This window comes from Cynocephalus volans, chromosome 6 (genome assembly GCF_027409185.1).
Source record: "Cynocephalus volans isolate mCynVol1 chromosome 6, mCynVol1.pri, whole genome shotgun sequence".
Lineage (NCBI taxonomy): Eukaryota > Metazoa > Chordata > Mammalia > Dermoptera > Cynocephalidae > Cynocephalus > Cynocephalus volans.
In genome coordinates this window covers 63,630,105-63,648,397 of record NC_084465.1, presented here as the reverse complement: position 1 = coordinate 63,648,397, position 18,293 = coordinate 63,630,105, and positions in this window count along the sequence as shown.

Genomic DNA, 18,293 nt, shown 5'->3' with positions numbered 1-18,293 from the left:
CAATATTAATAATAAAAATGATATTACTAGCAGAAAATTATTGCAGGCACTGTGAAAGATATGAAGCCCTATATTCCAGATTTTCTCACAAACTGAATTTCATATCTTTTCGTTTGGCCAAAGCTGTGCTATTAGCTATTCATTGCTGTCAGAATGAACAACTTCAAAGAAACCATCAGCCACCTGGCAAGGTTTTTCCCTCAACACTGATCTAGTGAATGGATGCCAGCTATTTGCACCATCTGTTAGGCATGAGTCATTGAAGTAAAGAGGAGTGGACAGCTGGTGCTGTCAGCTTTGAAATGCCACTTTCAGGGGGAAATACCAGAATTCACATCAAAAGGTATCAAGACAAAATACCCTGCTAGTTCAAAAAAAAAAAAAAAGATGGGTTAAATATGGTGGCATTTCTGATGAAAGGCTTCTCTTTCCAGACAATTAGGCCCTTTTTTATCTTTCCCAGCCTCCTTAGGGAAGGTTTTATTGTCCCATATGAAAAAGACATGAGTAGAGACTTTTCAAGTGAGACTGCTTTAAGAAATCGAGGAGAAATAATAATTTATTACATTATGTCTTCTTAGTTCATGGGCCTGCAAGTAGAGCATCTAAAACTTTTACTTGATTTTTCATTAGGGGTAGAGTTATCCATCTATAACTGTATTCATTCATTTATTCATTCACTCATTCACTGAATGCCTACTGTACTCCATGTGCTTGTAGATGAAAGAGTAACAATAACTACTATTTTTTGAATGTCTTTCTCATGCAGTGTGCTTTAAATATGGTATTTTATTTAGTACAAGAATCTAATGGTACGATAATTATTATCTTATTTTTCTGTGAGGAAACTGATGCATAGAGAGGAGTAGTAATTTGCCCAAGGTTACCAGATAATAAGTGAAAGGCTAAGGATCAAAATCCTGGCATATATTTAAAATTGATTACAAGCACATGATATATGAGTGTCTCCCTTTCTTTTTCTCCATGGAATGTACAGAAAGGTTCTTAATTATTTTAGGAATCTCCAGACATGGGAAAAAGGAAATATTAAACAGAAGACAGGGAGAATCTGTCAGTGCCAATAGTCAGATGGAACAAAAGTCTCAGACAAAGTTATTCTGGGGTGATGCTATTCATTCAAATTTCAGAATCTTCCCCACTTGGTTGTTTCCACACATCAAATTTACTTGAAACTGTGAGAATTGTAGGGAGATTAAAAATAAATAAAGAAAGTCTAAAAAATGCCAAAGAGATTTGTTTTCTAGCTGTTTAAAGTACTCCTGTTGTCTATTTCTTTTTAATGCACATTCTAACGGGTCCAAAATGATTCTTTAAAAAAAAATCCTTTGTAAGAGTGGCCTAGAATAACTTGTTATAAATCTAGTCTATGATACAATTAATATTGACATTGGTTTGGTTTATAGACTAGTCAAATATCATAAAATTATAAATTGAATAACATTTCACTCTTTGGTTATTGCTTCCTTGTTAAATTGGGCAGGATACATTTGGAGAGAAAACTTTAGCCCTTTGGCTGACTTAAGACCTATGAATTTGCTATTGAGGGTGTGGAGTAGTGGATGGTCTCATATATTGCTGTTATGGATTGGTAAGAACTTTCTGGTAAACGGTTCATAGTCTACAATACAAAATTCACTTCTACAAAATTATCTAAAGGAAATCTAGAGATTTTTGTTATGAGAAGTCTTATTTCAAAATTATTTATGATAATAAAAATAGATAAAACATAAATGTTCAACAAATAAAAAAGATGAGCTAAGTTGTTTATTCATATGAAAGAATATTATTAAGCAATGGAAATATTTTCAAGGAATTTTAATATCATACCAAATATTTATATATGATTTAATGTAACCATTCAAAATACATAATGTTAAATTCAGCATACTCTTAATATATCAAGCAGTAGTTCTCAGAGCAGTGTCCACAGCAGCAGCATTAGCATCACCTGGGACATCGTTAGAAATGCAAACTCTTGGGTCTTACCTCAGACTTACCTCTGAAACTCTAGGGGTGGAGACAGGTAAACTGTGTGTTAAGCACTCTGTGAAATAAATTATGAGAAAAATACTAGAAGATAATGAGCCAAATAATTCACTGTGATAAATTACTGTAATTATCACAAGACTTACAAGTGATTTCATGTTTTCCCCTGATGTTTGCAAGGTTCTGTCCAATTCATAGATATCAATTTAACCATTAGAAAACTATTTTATTTTAGAAAATTTAGATAATGCAAAAAAGCAGAAATTGTCTGTCATTCCACTGTGTTGAAAATTCTAAAAATTAGTAACTGAATATTCCCTCTCTACTTCTCAAATTTCACCCTTCAGAAGTAACCACAATTAATAAAACATATCCTCCAATCAAATTTTTTAGTTAAAATAAAATCTTGCCAGCCATAATGAGGTTGCCTTAAAAAAAAATAATGTAAATGGACATCTTTCCAGGTCAGTACATTATATCTACTCATTCCTTTTATTGCACACTTAATATTCTGTAGTAAGATTATGCCATAATTTATACTACCGTTTGATTTTGATGGCCATTTAAAATATTTTCAATTTATTGCTTCTATAAAACAATGCTGCAATGAAAATCCTGTGTCTTTATGGCTTTCATAGTAATAGTTTGAAACACAATTGATGAAAAATACCTAATATTCTAATACATGAAATTATTTGTTCAACAAGTATCTACTTCTAACTGTGAAATGTTGGCTTCTCTTGTTTTCCTTTCATAGAGTTTTACAAGTGTCTTATGGAGAAGAAGTGGGTTGATCTGCATTGACAAGGGGCTCTGTAATATGAAAAACCCTGTATGCAAATAATTAACTTATATGAAAATAAATAAATTTTATTAATTCCATTTACCATACTTCTACTAACATAAAAACTAGTCATTGTGAAAGGGCGAACAGAAAGACTATACAATCCTGTTAGCATTCTTGTATTTATTAATACCACTGTTAAGATTAAAAATGATGAGTTCAATCACACAGGAAAATCAAACCCTAGATAAAAAAAGTCATATCTAAATTCATTAAACAATTGCTTGGAAGAAGGGAATTTCACTGGAAGAATTTATTTCCTAAGAAATATAGTAATTTTAACGGAAAAATTCTTTCAGAAAACGAGAATATATACTACTCAGTTTAGAGGACTTTTGTTAACTTAGCATAATTGTCTAGTATACCACATTCTTATAATCTCATCTCAGCTGTTTTTGCCTAGGATTCTCAATTAATAATATTGCTTGTTAAGTATTTTAATATATTCTATGTGACATCTCATAATACAATATCATTGCAAAAAATTGTACAAATATATACTTGTAATATAAAAATCTTTCAAGGCAAATCTTCTTATAACAAAATTTCATTTTGTGTAATTAAAAGTTCTATTAAAATATTTAAGCCATCTTAATTCTATCATTTCAAATGGTATTTAGGTTATGAATACTCTAGTTTAAACCAAAAATGCCTTTATCTTTGGGTTATATTAAAATAAAAACTATTTTCTCGTCATAAAAATTAAACAGATTGAAAATGCAAAAATAAAAGCAAAACTGTCATTTTAGCATCATTAATCTTATACTACCTTTATTTTTTTCAAATACAACTTTTAATTTTTTAGTTTCAGTTAATGAACAATTTTGTACCCTAGTTTTTTCTTTATCTTCAGGGCATAATTTTCCTGGCATGCTGGTTTACAGTACTCATAATTTTTAATTACTGCAAATGTCTTATTATGTGTTTGCTTATCAGCAGCCTTAGTCATTTCTTTATTGTTGGACAATAATTTTGTGTTCCTTTTTTACTCATAAATAATTTTGAGATGAAAATGCACATGTATATGTTATTTTACCCATTATAAGTTATTTTCTTATGATATACTGCTTGAAGTTAAATTTCAGGATTAAATGGATTGAACAGAGAACATTTTTACTTATCTTTTATTTTAACAGTATAATACCAATTAAATTTTAAACTCAGAATAAACAAAAATCCACTGTTGAGAATCAAACTGTTACATCTATTATCTATCATCTATCTATCTGTTTTATTAATATAATATACATGGGTATTTCAAAAAGTTTGTGGAAAAATAGAATTCAGAGATAATGCAAATCTTTCCATGAACTTTTTGAAACACTCTCTTATTTGGCAAATACCCAATATTGACTGTATAGCTTAGTACTGAATCTTGAATAGATGAAATAATAAAGCCTATATAGGAAATTTGATGCACAGACGTGGGCGTTATAGAACCAGTCAGTTTTTCATGTGTGAACATTTTACCATAAATAAACATGCTAGAGAATAAAGAAATTTCCATGTGGTGGCATGTGGCCCAAATCACCAGAGCTTTGTTATTCCTGTTACAAATACTTCTCTATGACAAGTGATCCTGTTCAGTGGTTTTATGCCTGTTCACTTTTACTAGCCATGACCAAATACTCATATGCTGCTTGCATTCAAGGAAGGAAGATGAAGTAATAAAGTTTCTAATAAGTTTTTATGTTGACAAAATTAAGTAATAATTAATATTCAATTTTCTTTTTCCCTCTTTCCAACTGTAGGTATCCTGATTACTCAAAAACAAAATAAGACAAAACAAAGTCAAAAACAAACTATGCAATCCACACACCCATGCACACAGTACCCTAAGACATTGTCTAGGAATAAACCAAAGGGTCCAGCAATAACTCGCGAAGAAAAGAGTACAAGGTGATGACCTCATTATAACTTTTTCTTTCCCAGTTGGATCCAAAATATTCCTTTTTCCTTTAAGTCATTCCAAAATAGTTACCTATCAGCTCTAGCTCCTGCTGAACAGGGATATGATTTCTACCAATGTAGTCACAATAACAAAATTTAATCAAATTACAGGTCCAGTGGAGTTCATTGTATTGGGATCTTACCCATATTTGTATTTTATCAGGAATATAAATCAACCTGGTAGAGGTTTCCTTCACTCTGCCTCTTTGGAAGCCACCTGCCAATTTAATTTATATATTCAATTCACACAAGAAGATACCTTGCAGAGTCAGTAATGTCTGTACATATCAGCATTTCATGACAGATAAGAAGTATTTGTAAAGCATTTGTGAGGAAGATACTCATAAATGAAAAGAGATTTACTGGTGTATTTTTTTCATTATAATGCTGTATTACACTTCAAACTAGAAAAACAATTTTAAAGGGTCTAACCCTTGTCTCTCCCATGGAGACCAGAATTTAGCCTGCATGAGACATTCAGCATGGATTTGTTTTCCAGAGGAAAGATGATGGGTGAAATAATCACTCTCTCTGGGTAGTAAAGAGTACTCTATGTATAATCTGCCTGAAATAATTGACTGGATAAGGAAATTGTGGCATATATACACAATGGAATACTACTCAGCCATAAAAAAGAATGAAATTCTACCATTTGCAGCAACATGGATGAGCCTGGAGAAAATTATTCTAAGTGAAACAACCCAGGTGCAGAAAGAGAAATACTGAATGTTCTCACTCATAACTGGGAGCTGAATCCATACATAAACAAATGAACAATAAATAGAGACAGAGAGAAAGAAAGAAAGAAACAACATTCACAGTAATACGTTGAACTTTTAGAAAACTAGAGCTGGAAAAGGGAAGGGGGGGAAGGAAGGGGGCTAATAAGGAATTGGTCAATGGACACAAAGAATGATTGCATATTGTAATAATGAATGAGCTAACTATACTAGATCTAACCACCACACATTCTACACAATTATTGAAAATCAATGTTGCACCCCACATGTATGTATCATAATAATAAAAAAAATGATAAACAAATATAGCCCTTAGTATATGTCACATATTTTTCTAAGCTCTTGAGTATATATTAACTCATTCAATCCTTACCACAACTGTATAAGATAGGCACTATTATTCCTTCCTCTTATGGATGGGAAAACCGAGGCACAGAGAGGTTAAATAAGTTACCTGAGGTGACATGGTGACCAAATGGTGGAGCTGGGATTGAGATGCTGGCAAGCCAAGTCCAGAATGCATGCTCTCAATCACTGCTCCCACTGAAGGGGCTGGTGAGGAGGCAGTACAGGGAGAGATGGTGCTGGAGAGTCTAAGCTAGCTGCTTCATATTTTCCTAATGCGAACTGTTGCTAAGAAAGTATGAGGGATTATTGTCTACATCACAGACCAATATTACAAAGATGTGTAGGGCTGTGCTTCTCAAAGTCTAGCATACACTAGAATCATCTGAAGAGCTTGTTAAAACAGATTCCTGGACCCAACGGTCAGGTATTCTTTTTCAAGAGATTGTGCACAAAGATCTGTATTTCTTTTTCTTTATTCATTTTTTTGACCAGTAAGGGGATCGCAACCCTTGGCACGATGTGGTCTGCACCACGGTCAGCCAGTGAGCGCACCGGCCATCCCTACATAGGATCCGAACCCGCGGCCTCGGCGCTACCAGCGCTGCACTCTCCCGAGTGAGCCATGGGGCTGGCCCAAAGATCTGTATTTCTAATGAGTTCCAAGATGATGCTGATGCTGGCCCAGGGATCACATTTTGTTGAGAGGCACTGGTATAAGGGACACTGGGACCCTGAGGAGAAGAGACAAATCACATCCCCAATTGGATGAAATGTAACTATAGTTAAGAAATAAAAAGTGGTGCAGTGAATTGAAAGCCAGAATGGTAACTGCTGACATGATGGCCTTTGTTATTGTGGAGATTAATTTATTCGGGCAATCATTATAACATAGGCAGGGCTTCCCAGAAAGTTAGGAGTGAGATCACAGTCCAGTAGACAGGCAGCTGAGTAAGCACCAGTGAAGTGATGTAGATTTGAAGTAGGAGAGTTGAAAAGGGAGTTCTGGGGCCTTTAAAGTTTAAAGGAGATGGAGGGTGCCTAAGTCTTACATTCTTTCATTGGTGTCAGTGGTTGTGGTTTGAGGTGAATAAGTTTGCTAACTGAAGGTTTCAAAGGGCCTATGTGTTAGTCTAGCTACTCAGAATTTGCTAAATGTTAGAGACTTTTCTGTTAATTATAGTTAATGTTTTATGGCCAGAATTCTTTCTTTTCTATCTTTCCTCCCTTTGTATGTTCCAGAAACATTTACAGAACAACCACCATGTGCTAGACTTTGCAAGTAGATGATGGGAATTATGGAGTTTGTGGTTTAACAGGGGGAAACAGACTCTAAGCACACAATGAAGCAAGTACTCCATGAATTAATTGCGAAAATGTCCAATTCAATGAAGGAGTAATATTTGTTCTGTATGCTGGGGATGGGTGTAGATGATTGTGGAGGTAAATCTGTGAAAAATTGCACATCATTACTTATGATCCTGCATCTACTACAGGGAAATCTCCATACTGGAAAAGGTCCAACTGCCTTTTTTTTTCTTTAGTGTCTATCACATGATTGCATTAAAAAGAGAGATTTCTCTTGTGTTGGGTTTGACTTGTTTCATTGTGGAACAAGAAAACAAGGGACTATCTCATATACTTACAGATACTTAATCTAATTTTTTCTCCTGAAATGACCACGTATGAATGTCTGAACTCCTTGAAGACTAATGTTACTTTTCTGTTGACTATATGACTTACATGGACGTGGCTCTATTCCATTGTCTGTTTCAGGATGTAAAACTACTACAGGTCAAGGGCCTAGAGCTATGCAATTAATTTTCTCAGCACTGAGAGCTTCATGCATGATTAGATGCTTAAATGCTTTTTCATTCTAGGGACAATGCTGGTGGAGTTCTCCTATGAATTTGATTGATGGTGTAAATAATGCTTGATTTTACAAAGATAATACTAATGGTTATTTTTAATACAGTGTTAAGAAGATTTTGCCTGTAAGCCAAAGCTTCAAAAACTAGTGAGAAATCCATGGATGGCACACATTGTCCTTTTGTTATGTTATAGTGCCATATGCTTATGTAGCATTAGTTATTCTTGGCTAAATTTCTGGGTGATGGTGGGGGGTCAAAAGCTAAAATGTGGACTATGGTAAGATGTTACAATAGATTTGTTGAACAGACACTAACACTAGACTTTAATAAATGTTACAAGGGTAAGTAAAATCGTATTCTAAAGTGGTATAATTATCTGTATAGACATTTAATATTTTCTCTAAAGGTTTTCTATGTAAGTAATAAGATAGTTGCAGTCATTTTTATGACCTGTAGCTCTCTGATGTACTAGAGCTGAATCCAAAATAACTTGTTAAAAATCTTCCAAAGCTATTTTTTATTCCCTAGAATTTCATATACTCAACTGATAGTTAAAATCCATGTAGCCTGAAAAACGATTTGTTTACTTTAAAGTATGGAACCTATTTCCAGATGCCACCCACTTCCTGTTCTCAGCCATCCTCATGATGTTCTGTTGCCTGAGCTGTGCATCAGAATGGATTGTCCTCAGTTACAGTCTAGAGTTCTATGGTTGATATCCAGTATTAGCATGCATGGTCCCTAGACATGGGGAAGGAAACATCACCTAAAACGTGGAGATTGCATCGGGATCATTTTTTACAGTCACATTAGAATTCAGGGAGAACTCATTTATAGATCTTGAGCTCCCTCTGAAATTTGGTGGCCTGGTGGTGCTGACTGTGGCAATTTTTTAGAAGGCATGTAGGCCTTTTCCCACATCTCTCTCTTTGAGGCTTATTATTTTCTCACTGGATTTTTAAAATTTTGACTGCAATTCACATTGCTGACATGAGAGGCTGGGGATAACTTGTAAATTACAGCCATCTGAGTGAGAAGGAAAGATAATGTATATTATCTAGGGGGAAATAGTCACACACACACACACACACACACACACACACACACCATCATCATCATCATCTTGAAAGGGCTGTTCATCTAAAAGAAACTGAGACCAAATATGTATAGCAAGGATTTATTGAGCCAATATGACAATTGCAACCAGGGAGACATAAATCAGGTAACCCTGAAGTGAGTCGTAGGGTAGGGGTAATAGGTATTCTATGGCTTTCTGGCACCATTATGGCTGCTTCTAAGTAAAATGGTCTTATGATAACGTGTTCTGGGAGAAGTGGACATAATTAGTCTTATTCTAGATTTCCCAAGCACTGTAATTTAGCTGACCTGGTCAGCGCAGATTCTTTTGGTTATCAGGGCAAACTTATTACTCTAGGAAAATAAATGAAAGTACTCCTTTGAACAAGAATTGAACAATAAATAAAAACTTTTAAAAATCATTGGGTTTCCTATAAATTTTAATCTCACTCATCTACTGGTTTTAGATTATATTTTGTGTTGCATATTATCTAAAATTCTAATGAGATTTTTCTGGGACTTGCAAAACAACGTTGAGTCTTGACATTGGCTTAACTGTTAAGCTACTAGCAGCTTGGCATAAGGATATCAAGCTGCTTTAGCCCATAGAGGCTTAGAAGGGTCGGCATTCCAGGCTTGCTGTTTTTACAACCAAAACAACCTGTCTTGTGTGGCCATCCAGAAGGTGTGAAAGCTGATTCACCCAATATTCCTCTTTATCCTTTTGGCCCTAAATCTTTCCTTATTTCCTTATTTTACTTCTTAGCTAACACCCTTATCTGGGATTATTTTCTGTTAAACTTGGAAAGCATTATAGCTACTTTAAGTTCGTGCCTAAAATACACATTTGTTTAGCTTTTTCTCAAGGATGAATCCAGCTCAGCTAAACTTAGACATTGTAGATAAACATTTTCCTTTTTTGATGATTCTCTCCTAATACTATCAAAAGCCGAAATGAGTTTGTCCCCTGCTTGCTGTGGATTTACCTGATTTCCTTTTGCTTGACTAGAACATATTAGCTTTGATTAGGACTTAATTTTTCCAGCTCTGTGGTTTTCACATTTTCTCACTCTGGGCCCTTTTGCTAACAACATTTGTTTGGTACAGTAAACCTCCACAACCCTTAGGTTCTCTCATTTGAAAAAATGATAACATTTTCTTGCAGGATTGTTGTAAGAATATGTAAAAAAGTGTTTAGTACAATCGTTGGCACACAGCATAAATATTTAAGAAAATTTTTCTTTACATTTTTACATTTTTGAATTAAAGAGGGCACATCCAGATGACCACTAAAGTCCTTATGTGATGCAGTTATTAGGAGTCATATTAGCAGATGTATTCAAATTTTAAGGAACAGCAAGTTATAGAATATCAGGTAGAATGAGAAAGCATATGACAATTTGAAGAGCAGTCTACTAAAGATTAAAATCATATATACACATAATGTAAAATTGATATTCTCAAACTTACAAATTAAAAGTTTTTCCAATACATTTCATTTCAAAGGGAAATATTCAGATTTTAATTATTTCAGTAAATAATGCATTCTCCATATGAAAACTTAAATATTGTAGATAGTGTTAAGATTTTTCCATTCCCAGCCCTCCCTAGAAGTCATAATCTGTTTCACATCTTCTATTGTTTATGGATATATGTAGAATGTACAAAAACATGTCCTTTTAATTTAAAATGTATATATAAATTGTTGTCTCGGGTTGGATATCCCCCCAAAACTTATCCCCCACTGTAACTGTTGAGGGTGGGAGATCCTATCATGATAATTGAAGGATGGGGTCTTGAAGAAGTGATTAGATTGTAAAACCATGCTGTAGTGAATGGATTAATAATGCTGGTCAGGGGAGTGGTTCCGAGGGCTTTACAAGGAGAGTGAATGATGAGGTTGGTCTCTCGCTCTCTCTGCTCTGTCACTGTCTACCGTGTGAGACTCCCGCATTGCTGTAAAGCCACCACCAAAGACTACTCGCCAGATGTATTCCTTGGACTTCAGACTTCCTAGCCTCTGAAACTTTAAGCAATAAATTTCATTTTCTTATAAACTACCCAGTTACAAGTATTGTGTTATAAGCAACAGAAATGGACTAATACAATGGTGTTGCACATATATTTTGCAATTTAATTTTTGTCACCCAACAAAATGTCTTGATGAGCTTTCCATGTTAGTGCATATAGATATACCTTTTTAACTGTTGTTTAGAATGGATATGTTGCTGAGTTATATTTTTTTTAGTTCTGCAGGGAAAAGAGGGGCTCCCGCCCTTGGCCTCACATATCACAAACTCAAATAATGCATTTACTTAGAAACTTGAAGGCACTTATCATTTTGGATCTGGTACTCAAGGATGGGAAAGAGCAAACGCACCTCTAAACATCCGTTTCGTGACTCACCCAGTTTGGGCCCCTGGGAACTGACTCTCCACAGCTCTTGACCTATGCCCACAACAATCACAAGGTGATCATTTCCAAAGGACACAGTGGTGACACAGTAGTGGTGCTGCCACTAATATCAGACATGGATACTGCCCCAGAGCTGGGGTAGGACTGTATCCACAGAATCCTTTAGGTAAGAGGAAAGATAAATTACCTAGCATGATCAATCTCCTTCTCATCATATTCAATAGATATTTGCAAAATAAAATATTGTTTCCAATAGTCCTGAACACATACTTTTGCTTTTACTGTTTGTCCTTTTTTAATTCGAAGTAACTATAAATTAGCACAATATTCACAATAGTGCTCCTTGATGCCTGGGGAACATTTTGTAATATTAAACAATTCACGTTACTATGAGTATTAGAAAATCCAGATCTATCATGGGTGAAGTAGGATACTGATTGTTTAAATTGGCCACTAGATGAACAATAAACTATAAAATTGAAAAGTTTTATTTTTCCAAAAATATTTAATAAGATTTAATTAAGTATTCAGAACCTAAATTTAAATGTTAGTTTTATTTAAATGATTTTGATTCAAAAATTTATTAAATTACAAGTTGTATTTTATCTTTTTAATTTTAGTATTTAATTTTGAAGTTTTAAAAGATTACCTTCTAAAGTATAGAAATTATTTATTTTTAATTTTTAATATTTATCTTAATAATTATTTTTATTGTAACATAAATGATTATACATATTTGTGGGGTACAGAGTTGACTATCAGTATTTGTGTACAATATGTATGATCAAATCTGGATAATTGGCATATTCATCACAAAATGTTCTCATTCTTTGTGTCCATTAACTAATTTCTCCCTAACCCTCTTCCCTCTTTCCTCTCTAATAACCACGGTTATGTTCTCTCCTGAAAGTTCAATGTATTATTGTGTTCTTTCTTTCTTTTCTTTCTTTCTTTCTTTCTATATACGCAGTTATGAGTGAGGACATGTGGTATTTCTCTTTCTGTGCCTGATTTATTTCACTTAAAATAATTTTCTCCAAGTTCATCCATGTTGTTGCAAATGGCAGAATTTTATTCTCTTTTTATGCCTGTGTAGTATTCCATTCTGGTATTCCACCACACTTTCTTTATCCACTTGTCTGTCTATGGACATTTAGGCTGGTTCCATATCTTGGCTACTGTAAATAGAGCAATGATAAACGTGGGAGTGCAGGTTTCTCTCAGACATGATGATTTCCATTCCTTTGGGTATATACTCAGTAGTGAGATTGTTGGATTGTTGGGTAGTTCTTTCTGTAGTTTGAGAAACTTCTGTATGGTTTTCCATAAAAGCTGTACTAATCCACAGTCCCACCAATGGTGTAGAAAGGTTTCCCTTTCTCTTCACCTTTGTCAGCATTTGTTATTCTCAGTTTTTCTGACTGAGTCTTTTGACTGAGTCTCAGTCTTTTTGACCCCAGTGTAACTGGGATGAGATGATATCTCAGTGTGATTTTGATTTACATTTCCCTGATGCTTAGTGATGCTGAGCATTTTTTAATGTGTCTTTGTCCATTTATATGTCTTCCTTTGAGAAATGCTTATTCAGCTCCTTTGCCCATTTTTAAATCAGATTATTTGTTCTTTTTACTGTTGTCGTTTAAGTTGCTTGTATATTCTGGATAATAATCACTTGTCGGGTGCATAGTTTGAAAATGTTTTCTCCTATTCTGTAGGTTTTTTCACTCTGTTGATTATTACTTTTGCTGTACAGAAAGTGTTTAGTTTATTATAACCCCATTTGTTTATTTTTTCTTTTGATACCTGTGCTTTTGGGGTTTTATTCATAAAGTCTTTGACCCCAGTCCTACATCCTAAAGTGTTTTCCCTGTTTCCTTGTAAGAGTTTTATAGTTTCAGGTCTTATATTTAGGTCTTTAATCCATTTTGAGTTGATTTTGGCAAGATGTACTGGTCTAATTTCTTTCTTCTTCATATGGATGTCCAGTTTTCCCAGAACCTTTTATGGAAGAGGCTGTCCTTTCCCCAATGTATATTCTTGGTGTCTTTGTCAAAGTCACTTGGCTGTAAGTACGTGCATTGATTTCTGGGTTCTCTATTCTGTTCCACTGATCTGTGTGTCTGTTTTTATGCCAGTACCATCCTGTTTTGGTTATTATATACTACTATAGCTTCACAGTATAGTTTGCACTCAGGTAGTGTAACCCCTCCAGCTTATCTATTTATTTATTTTTTGCTCAGGATTGCTTTGGCTATTTGGGGTCTTCTGTTGTTCTCTGTGAATGTTAGAATTGTTTTTTCTATTTCTGTGAATAATGTCACTGGTATTTTGATGGGGATTTCATTGACTTTGTAGATTGCTTTGGGTAGTAAGGACATTTACAAGCATTAATTCTTTCAATCCATAAACATAGAATGCCCTTCCATCTTTTTGTATCTTCTTTAATTTCTTTCAGTAGTGATTTGTAGTACTCATTGTAGAAATCTTCCACCTCCTTGGTTAATTGTATTCCTAGGTATTTCATTTTTTTGGTAGCTATTGTAAATGAGTTTGCTTTCTTGATTTCTTTTTCTGCTACTTCATTGTTGGGTATAAAAAAGCTACTAATTTTTGTATGTTGATTTTGTATCTTGAAACATTTCTCAAATTGTTTATCAGGTCTAAGAGGTTTTTTTTGTAAAGTCTTTAGGTTTTTCTATACATAGAATCATGTCTTCTGCAAACAGGGACAGTTTGACTTTGTCTTTTCCAATTTGGATATCCTTTATTTCTTTCTCTTTCCTGATTGCTCTGGCTAGTGCTTCCAATGCTGTGTTTAATAGGAGTGATGAGAATGGGAATCCTTGTCTAGTTCCTGGTCTTAAAGAAAAAACTTTCAGCTTTTTCCCTTTAGAATGATCTTGGCAGTGGGTTTGTCGTATATGTCTTTTATCGTGTTGAGATACTTTCCTTCAGTACCTAATTTGTTGAGAAATGGATGCTGAATTTTGTCAAATGCTTTTTTTGCATGTATTGAGATAATCATATGGTTCTCCTTCATTTTGCTGGTGTGGTGTATCATGTTTATTGACTTGCATATGTTGAACCATTTTGAAACTGTGGAATGGTTCCCACTTGGTCACGATGTATAACCTTTTTGATATGCTTTCTGTTTGCTAATAATTTGTTGAGGATGTTTGTGTCTATGTTCATCAAAGATATTGGCCTTTAATTTTATTTTTTTATTGTGCCTTTTTCTGCTTTTGGTATCAGACTGATACTGGCCTCGTAAATGAGTTTGGGAGAATGGCCTCTATTTTGACTTTTTGGAATAGTTTGAAAAAGATTGATATTAAGTATTTCAACATCTGGTAGAATTCAGCAGTGACATTGTCTGGTTCTTGGCTTTTCTCTGTTGGGAGACTGCTGATTACTGCTTCAATCTCATTGCTCATGATTGGTCTGTTGAGGTTTTCTCTGTCTTCTCAGTTCAGTATTGGTAGTTTATATGAGTTCAGAAATTTATTCATATCTAGGTATTCAAGTTTGTTAGTTTAAAGTTGTTTGTAAAAGTTTCTAATGATTCTTTGTATTCCTGTGGTATCAGTTATAATGTCTCCTTTTTCACCACTGATTTTTTAAATTTGGGACTGGACTCGTCTTTTTTTAGTTAGACTAGGTAATAGTTTGTTTCTTTTGTTTATCTTTTCAGAAAACCAACTTTTTGTTTTTTTGGTCTTTTGTATCTTGTTCTAATTTTATTTATTTCTTTTCATGTACCAATTATGGTTTTGTATTGTTCTTGTTTTTCTAGTTTTTTGAGGTGTAGCATTATGTTGTTTATTTGAAATCTTTCTGTTCTTTTGATGCAAGTATTGCAATGAACTTCCTTCTTAGTACTGGTTTTGCATTATCCAACAGGTTTTGGTATGATGTGTCTTTATTTTCATTAGTTTCTAGAAATTTTTTGATATCCTGTTTAATTTTTTCTTTCATCCATAGGTCATTCAGTAGCATGTTGTTTAATGCCCATGTATTTGCATATTTTCCAAAGTTTTGCTTATTATTGATTTCTAGTTTTAATCCATTACTGTCTGAAAAGATACTTGAAATGGTTTTAATTTTTAAAAATTTGTTGAGACTTGATTTTTGACTTATCATCTATCCTGGAGAATGTTCCTTATGCTGATGAGAAGAATGCATATTCTGTAGTTGTTGGATGAAATATTGTGTATATGTCTGCCAAGTCTAATTGTTCTAAAGTTTAGTTTAAATCCTGTGTTTCTCTGATTTGTTACCTAGAAGATCTATGCAATGTTGAGAGAGGGATGTTCAGGTCCCCAACTATTGTACTGGGGTCTCTCTCTTTCTTTAGGTCTATTAGTGTTTGCTTTACATGTCTGGATATTCCAGTCTGGGTGCATATATATTTATGATTTTTATGTCTTCTTGCTTGATAGATCATTTTATCATTATATAATGGCCTTCTTTTTCTCTTTTTATGGTTTTTGGTTTTAAGTCTATTTTATCCAGCATAAGCATAGCTACTCCTGCTTGTTTTTGGTTTCCATTTTTGTGGTGTATTTTTTTCCATCTCTTCACTTTAGTCTGTATGGGTCTTTACATGTTTCTTGTTGACAGCATGTAGTTAGGTCTAATTTTTTAATCCATTCAGCCAATCTATGTCTTTTGAGTGGGCAATTCAAGCCATTTACATTTAGATTGTTATTGAAAGGTATTGTCTTCCTCCTGGCATTTTATTCATTTTTTTAATGTTTGTTCTAAATGTCTTTTGTTTCTTTCCTTCCCTTTTATTGTTTGCTTTTGGTGTTTGTTGGTTTTTTGAAGTGGTAAGATATAGTTTCTTTCTCTTTCTTATTGCATATCTGTTCTACCAGTGGTTTTGTTTCATCATGTGTATTCATTGTGGTGATTACCATTTTTTGAAATCTAGATGCAGGACTCCCTTGAGGATTTCTTGAAAGGCTTGTTTTTTGGTGGTTAACTCCCACAGTTTTTGTTTGTCTAGGAAATACAGTATTTCTCCTTCATTTCTGATGGATAGTCTTGCTGGGTATAGTATTCTTGGCTGGCAGTTTTGTTCTTTTAGTACTTTGAATACATCATCCCATTCTCTTCTGGCCTACAGAGTTTCTGTTTAGACATATGCTGATAGTCTGTTAGGGGCTCTTTTATAGGTGACAGAGGCTTTTCTTTTGTTACTTTTTAAGATTGTATCTTCATCTTTGACTTTTGACAGTTTGAATGTAATATGCCTTGGAGAAGACCTTCTTGGATTGAATCTGTTTGGTGATCTTTGAGCCTCTGGTATCAAGAAGTCCATATCTCTCACAATACTTGGGATGTTTTCTGCTATTATTTCATAGAGTAGGTTTTCAATGCCTTTTCCTTTTTCCTCCCTTTCTCGAATATCCATGATTTGGATATTTGTGTGCTTAAGCTTGTCTGACAGCTCTTGTAGGTTTTCTTCACTTTTAAGCTCTTTTTTCTTTTTTGACCACCTGGGTTATTTCAGAAAGACAGTTTTTGAGATTGGAAATTCTTTCTTCTGCTTGTGCTAGCCTTCTGCTCATACTTGTGGTTGTATTTTTTATTTTATTGAATGAATCCTTAAGTTCCATGAGTTCTCTTACATACTTTTTAAAGGTATTTTTCTCTTTATAAAGTTCCTCCTCATATCCTGAATTGTTTTTTTCATTTCACTCTTTCCTCTGAGTCTTCTTGTATTTCATTGAGTTTCCTTAAGATTGTGGTTTGGTATTCCTTTTCAGCCATTTCAAAAGTTTCCTGACATTTGGGGTCTGATACTTGAAAATTACTGTATTCCTTTGATGGTGTCATATTTTCTTGTTTTTCATATTTCTGGTATCCTTACATTGATGTCTAGATGTCTGGTCATCTGGTGGAGTAGTTGCTTCTATTACTCTGTGGTGACTTTTGAGGTGAGAGACTCCCTCCTGTAGTTGTGTTTTATATTGGTTGTTGTCCTTGGACAGACTTTCTGGCACCCTGTCTAGTGTCTGGTGCATCTTATAGGTGCATTGGGATGTGCTGAATGTACTCAGCTTGAATTATGGCCGTGGGAAAGACTTCTCTTTCCTTTTTCCTGTGAGAAGAGTTTTCTTCTTGGTCCTTGCTTCTCCCTCTTTCATCTTTCCTCCCACCTGGTAAAATGGAGGAATAGCTGGATCTGGGTATGGTGTAGCTTGTGACTCCCAGGCTGGGAGTCAGTGGAGAGAGGGACCTACTGCTGTGTTAGGAGAAGGGCAGCTGCAAGTGGTATTGCTGTGGGGTTGGGGGTGGTGGCATCAGTAGCTGCAATGTTGTGTTTACCCTTGCAGTTTGGGTGTTGAACTGCCAAGGATGGGTCTGCTGAGCAGATTCTCTGGAAGTGAACAGGGTCACTGGGTGAGCCCTTGGTGGAGCACCCCATTCTTCTGCTTGTGGGTGGTGAGTGATGCCACTGGATGGGCCCTTTGTGGAGCACCCGGTCCACCTGACTGTGGGCAATGGGCAGGGCTGCTGGGCCAGTGTGCATTGGGTGTCTGGTCTGGCTGCCTGTGGGTGGTGCGGAGAGCCGCTAGGCAGTTCTACAGTGAAGAGGCTGGTGCATTTGCTTCTGGGTCTCTTGGCAAAGTTACTAGGTGGGACTGTTCAGGATCAAGCTGCCAGGCCATCTCTCTGAAAGGGGCAGGTGCACTTTATTTCTACCAACCTGAGGGTATATTCATTATGGTAGAGACCTATAAGCTGTTTTTCTGAATTGGGGGCTCAGGTGTACACAACTCAGTCAGCTGGCAGGGTTGGGGTTAGGGTCAGGAATGAGGAGATGCTGCCTGTCCAATCTCTGGCCACGGATGTGTGTGTTTATGAGTTTAACAGGACTAGTGTTGGCTTCCCAGGCTATAGAACAGAGTCATAGCTGCTGTGTGCCCAGGCTTCCAGCTGTGGGGATCAGGGTGTCACAGACTGTTTGGTGAGTATGCTGGGTGGAGAACAGAGCCTTAAGGCTAGGGGAGAACTATAGCTTCTGGCCCCAAGGCA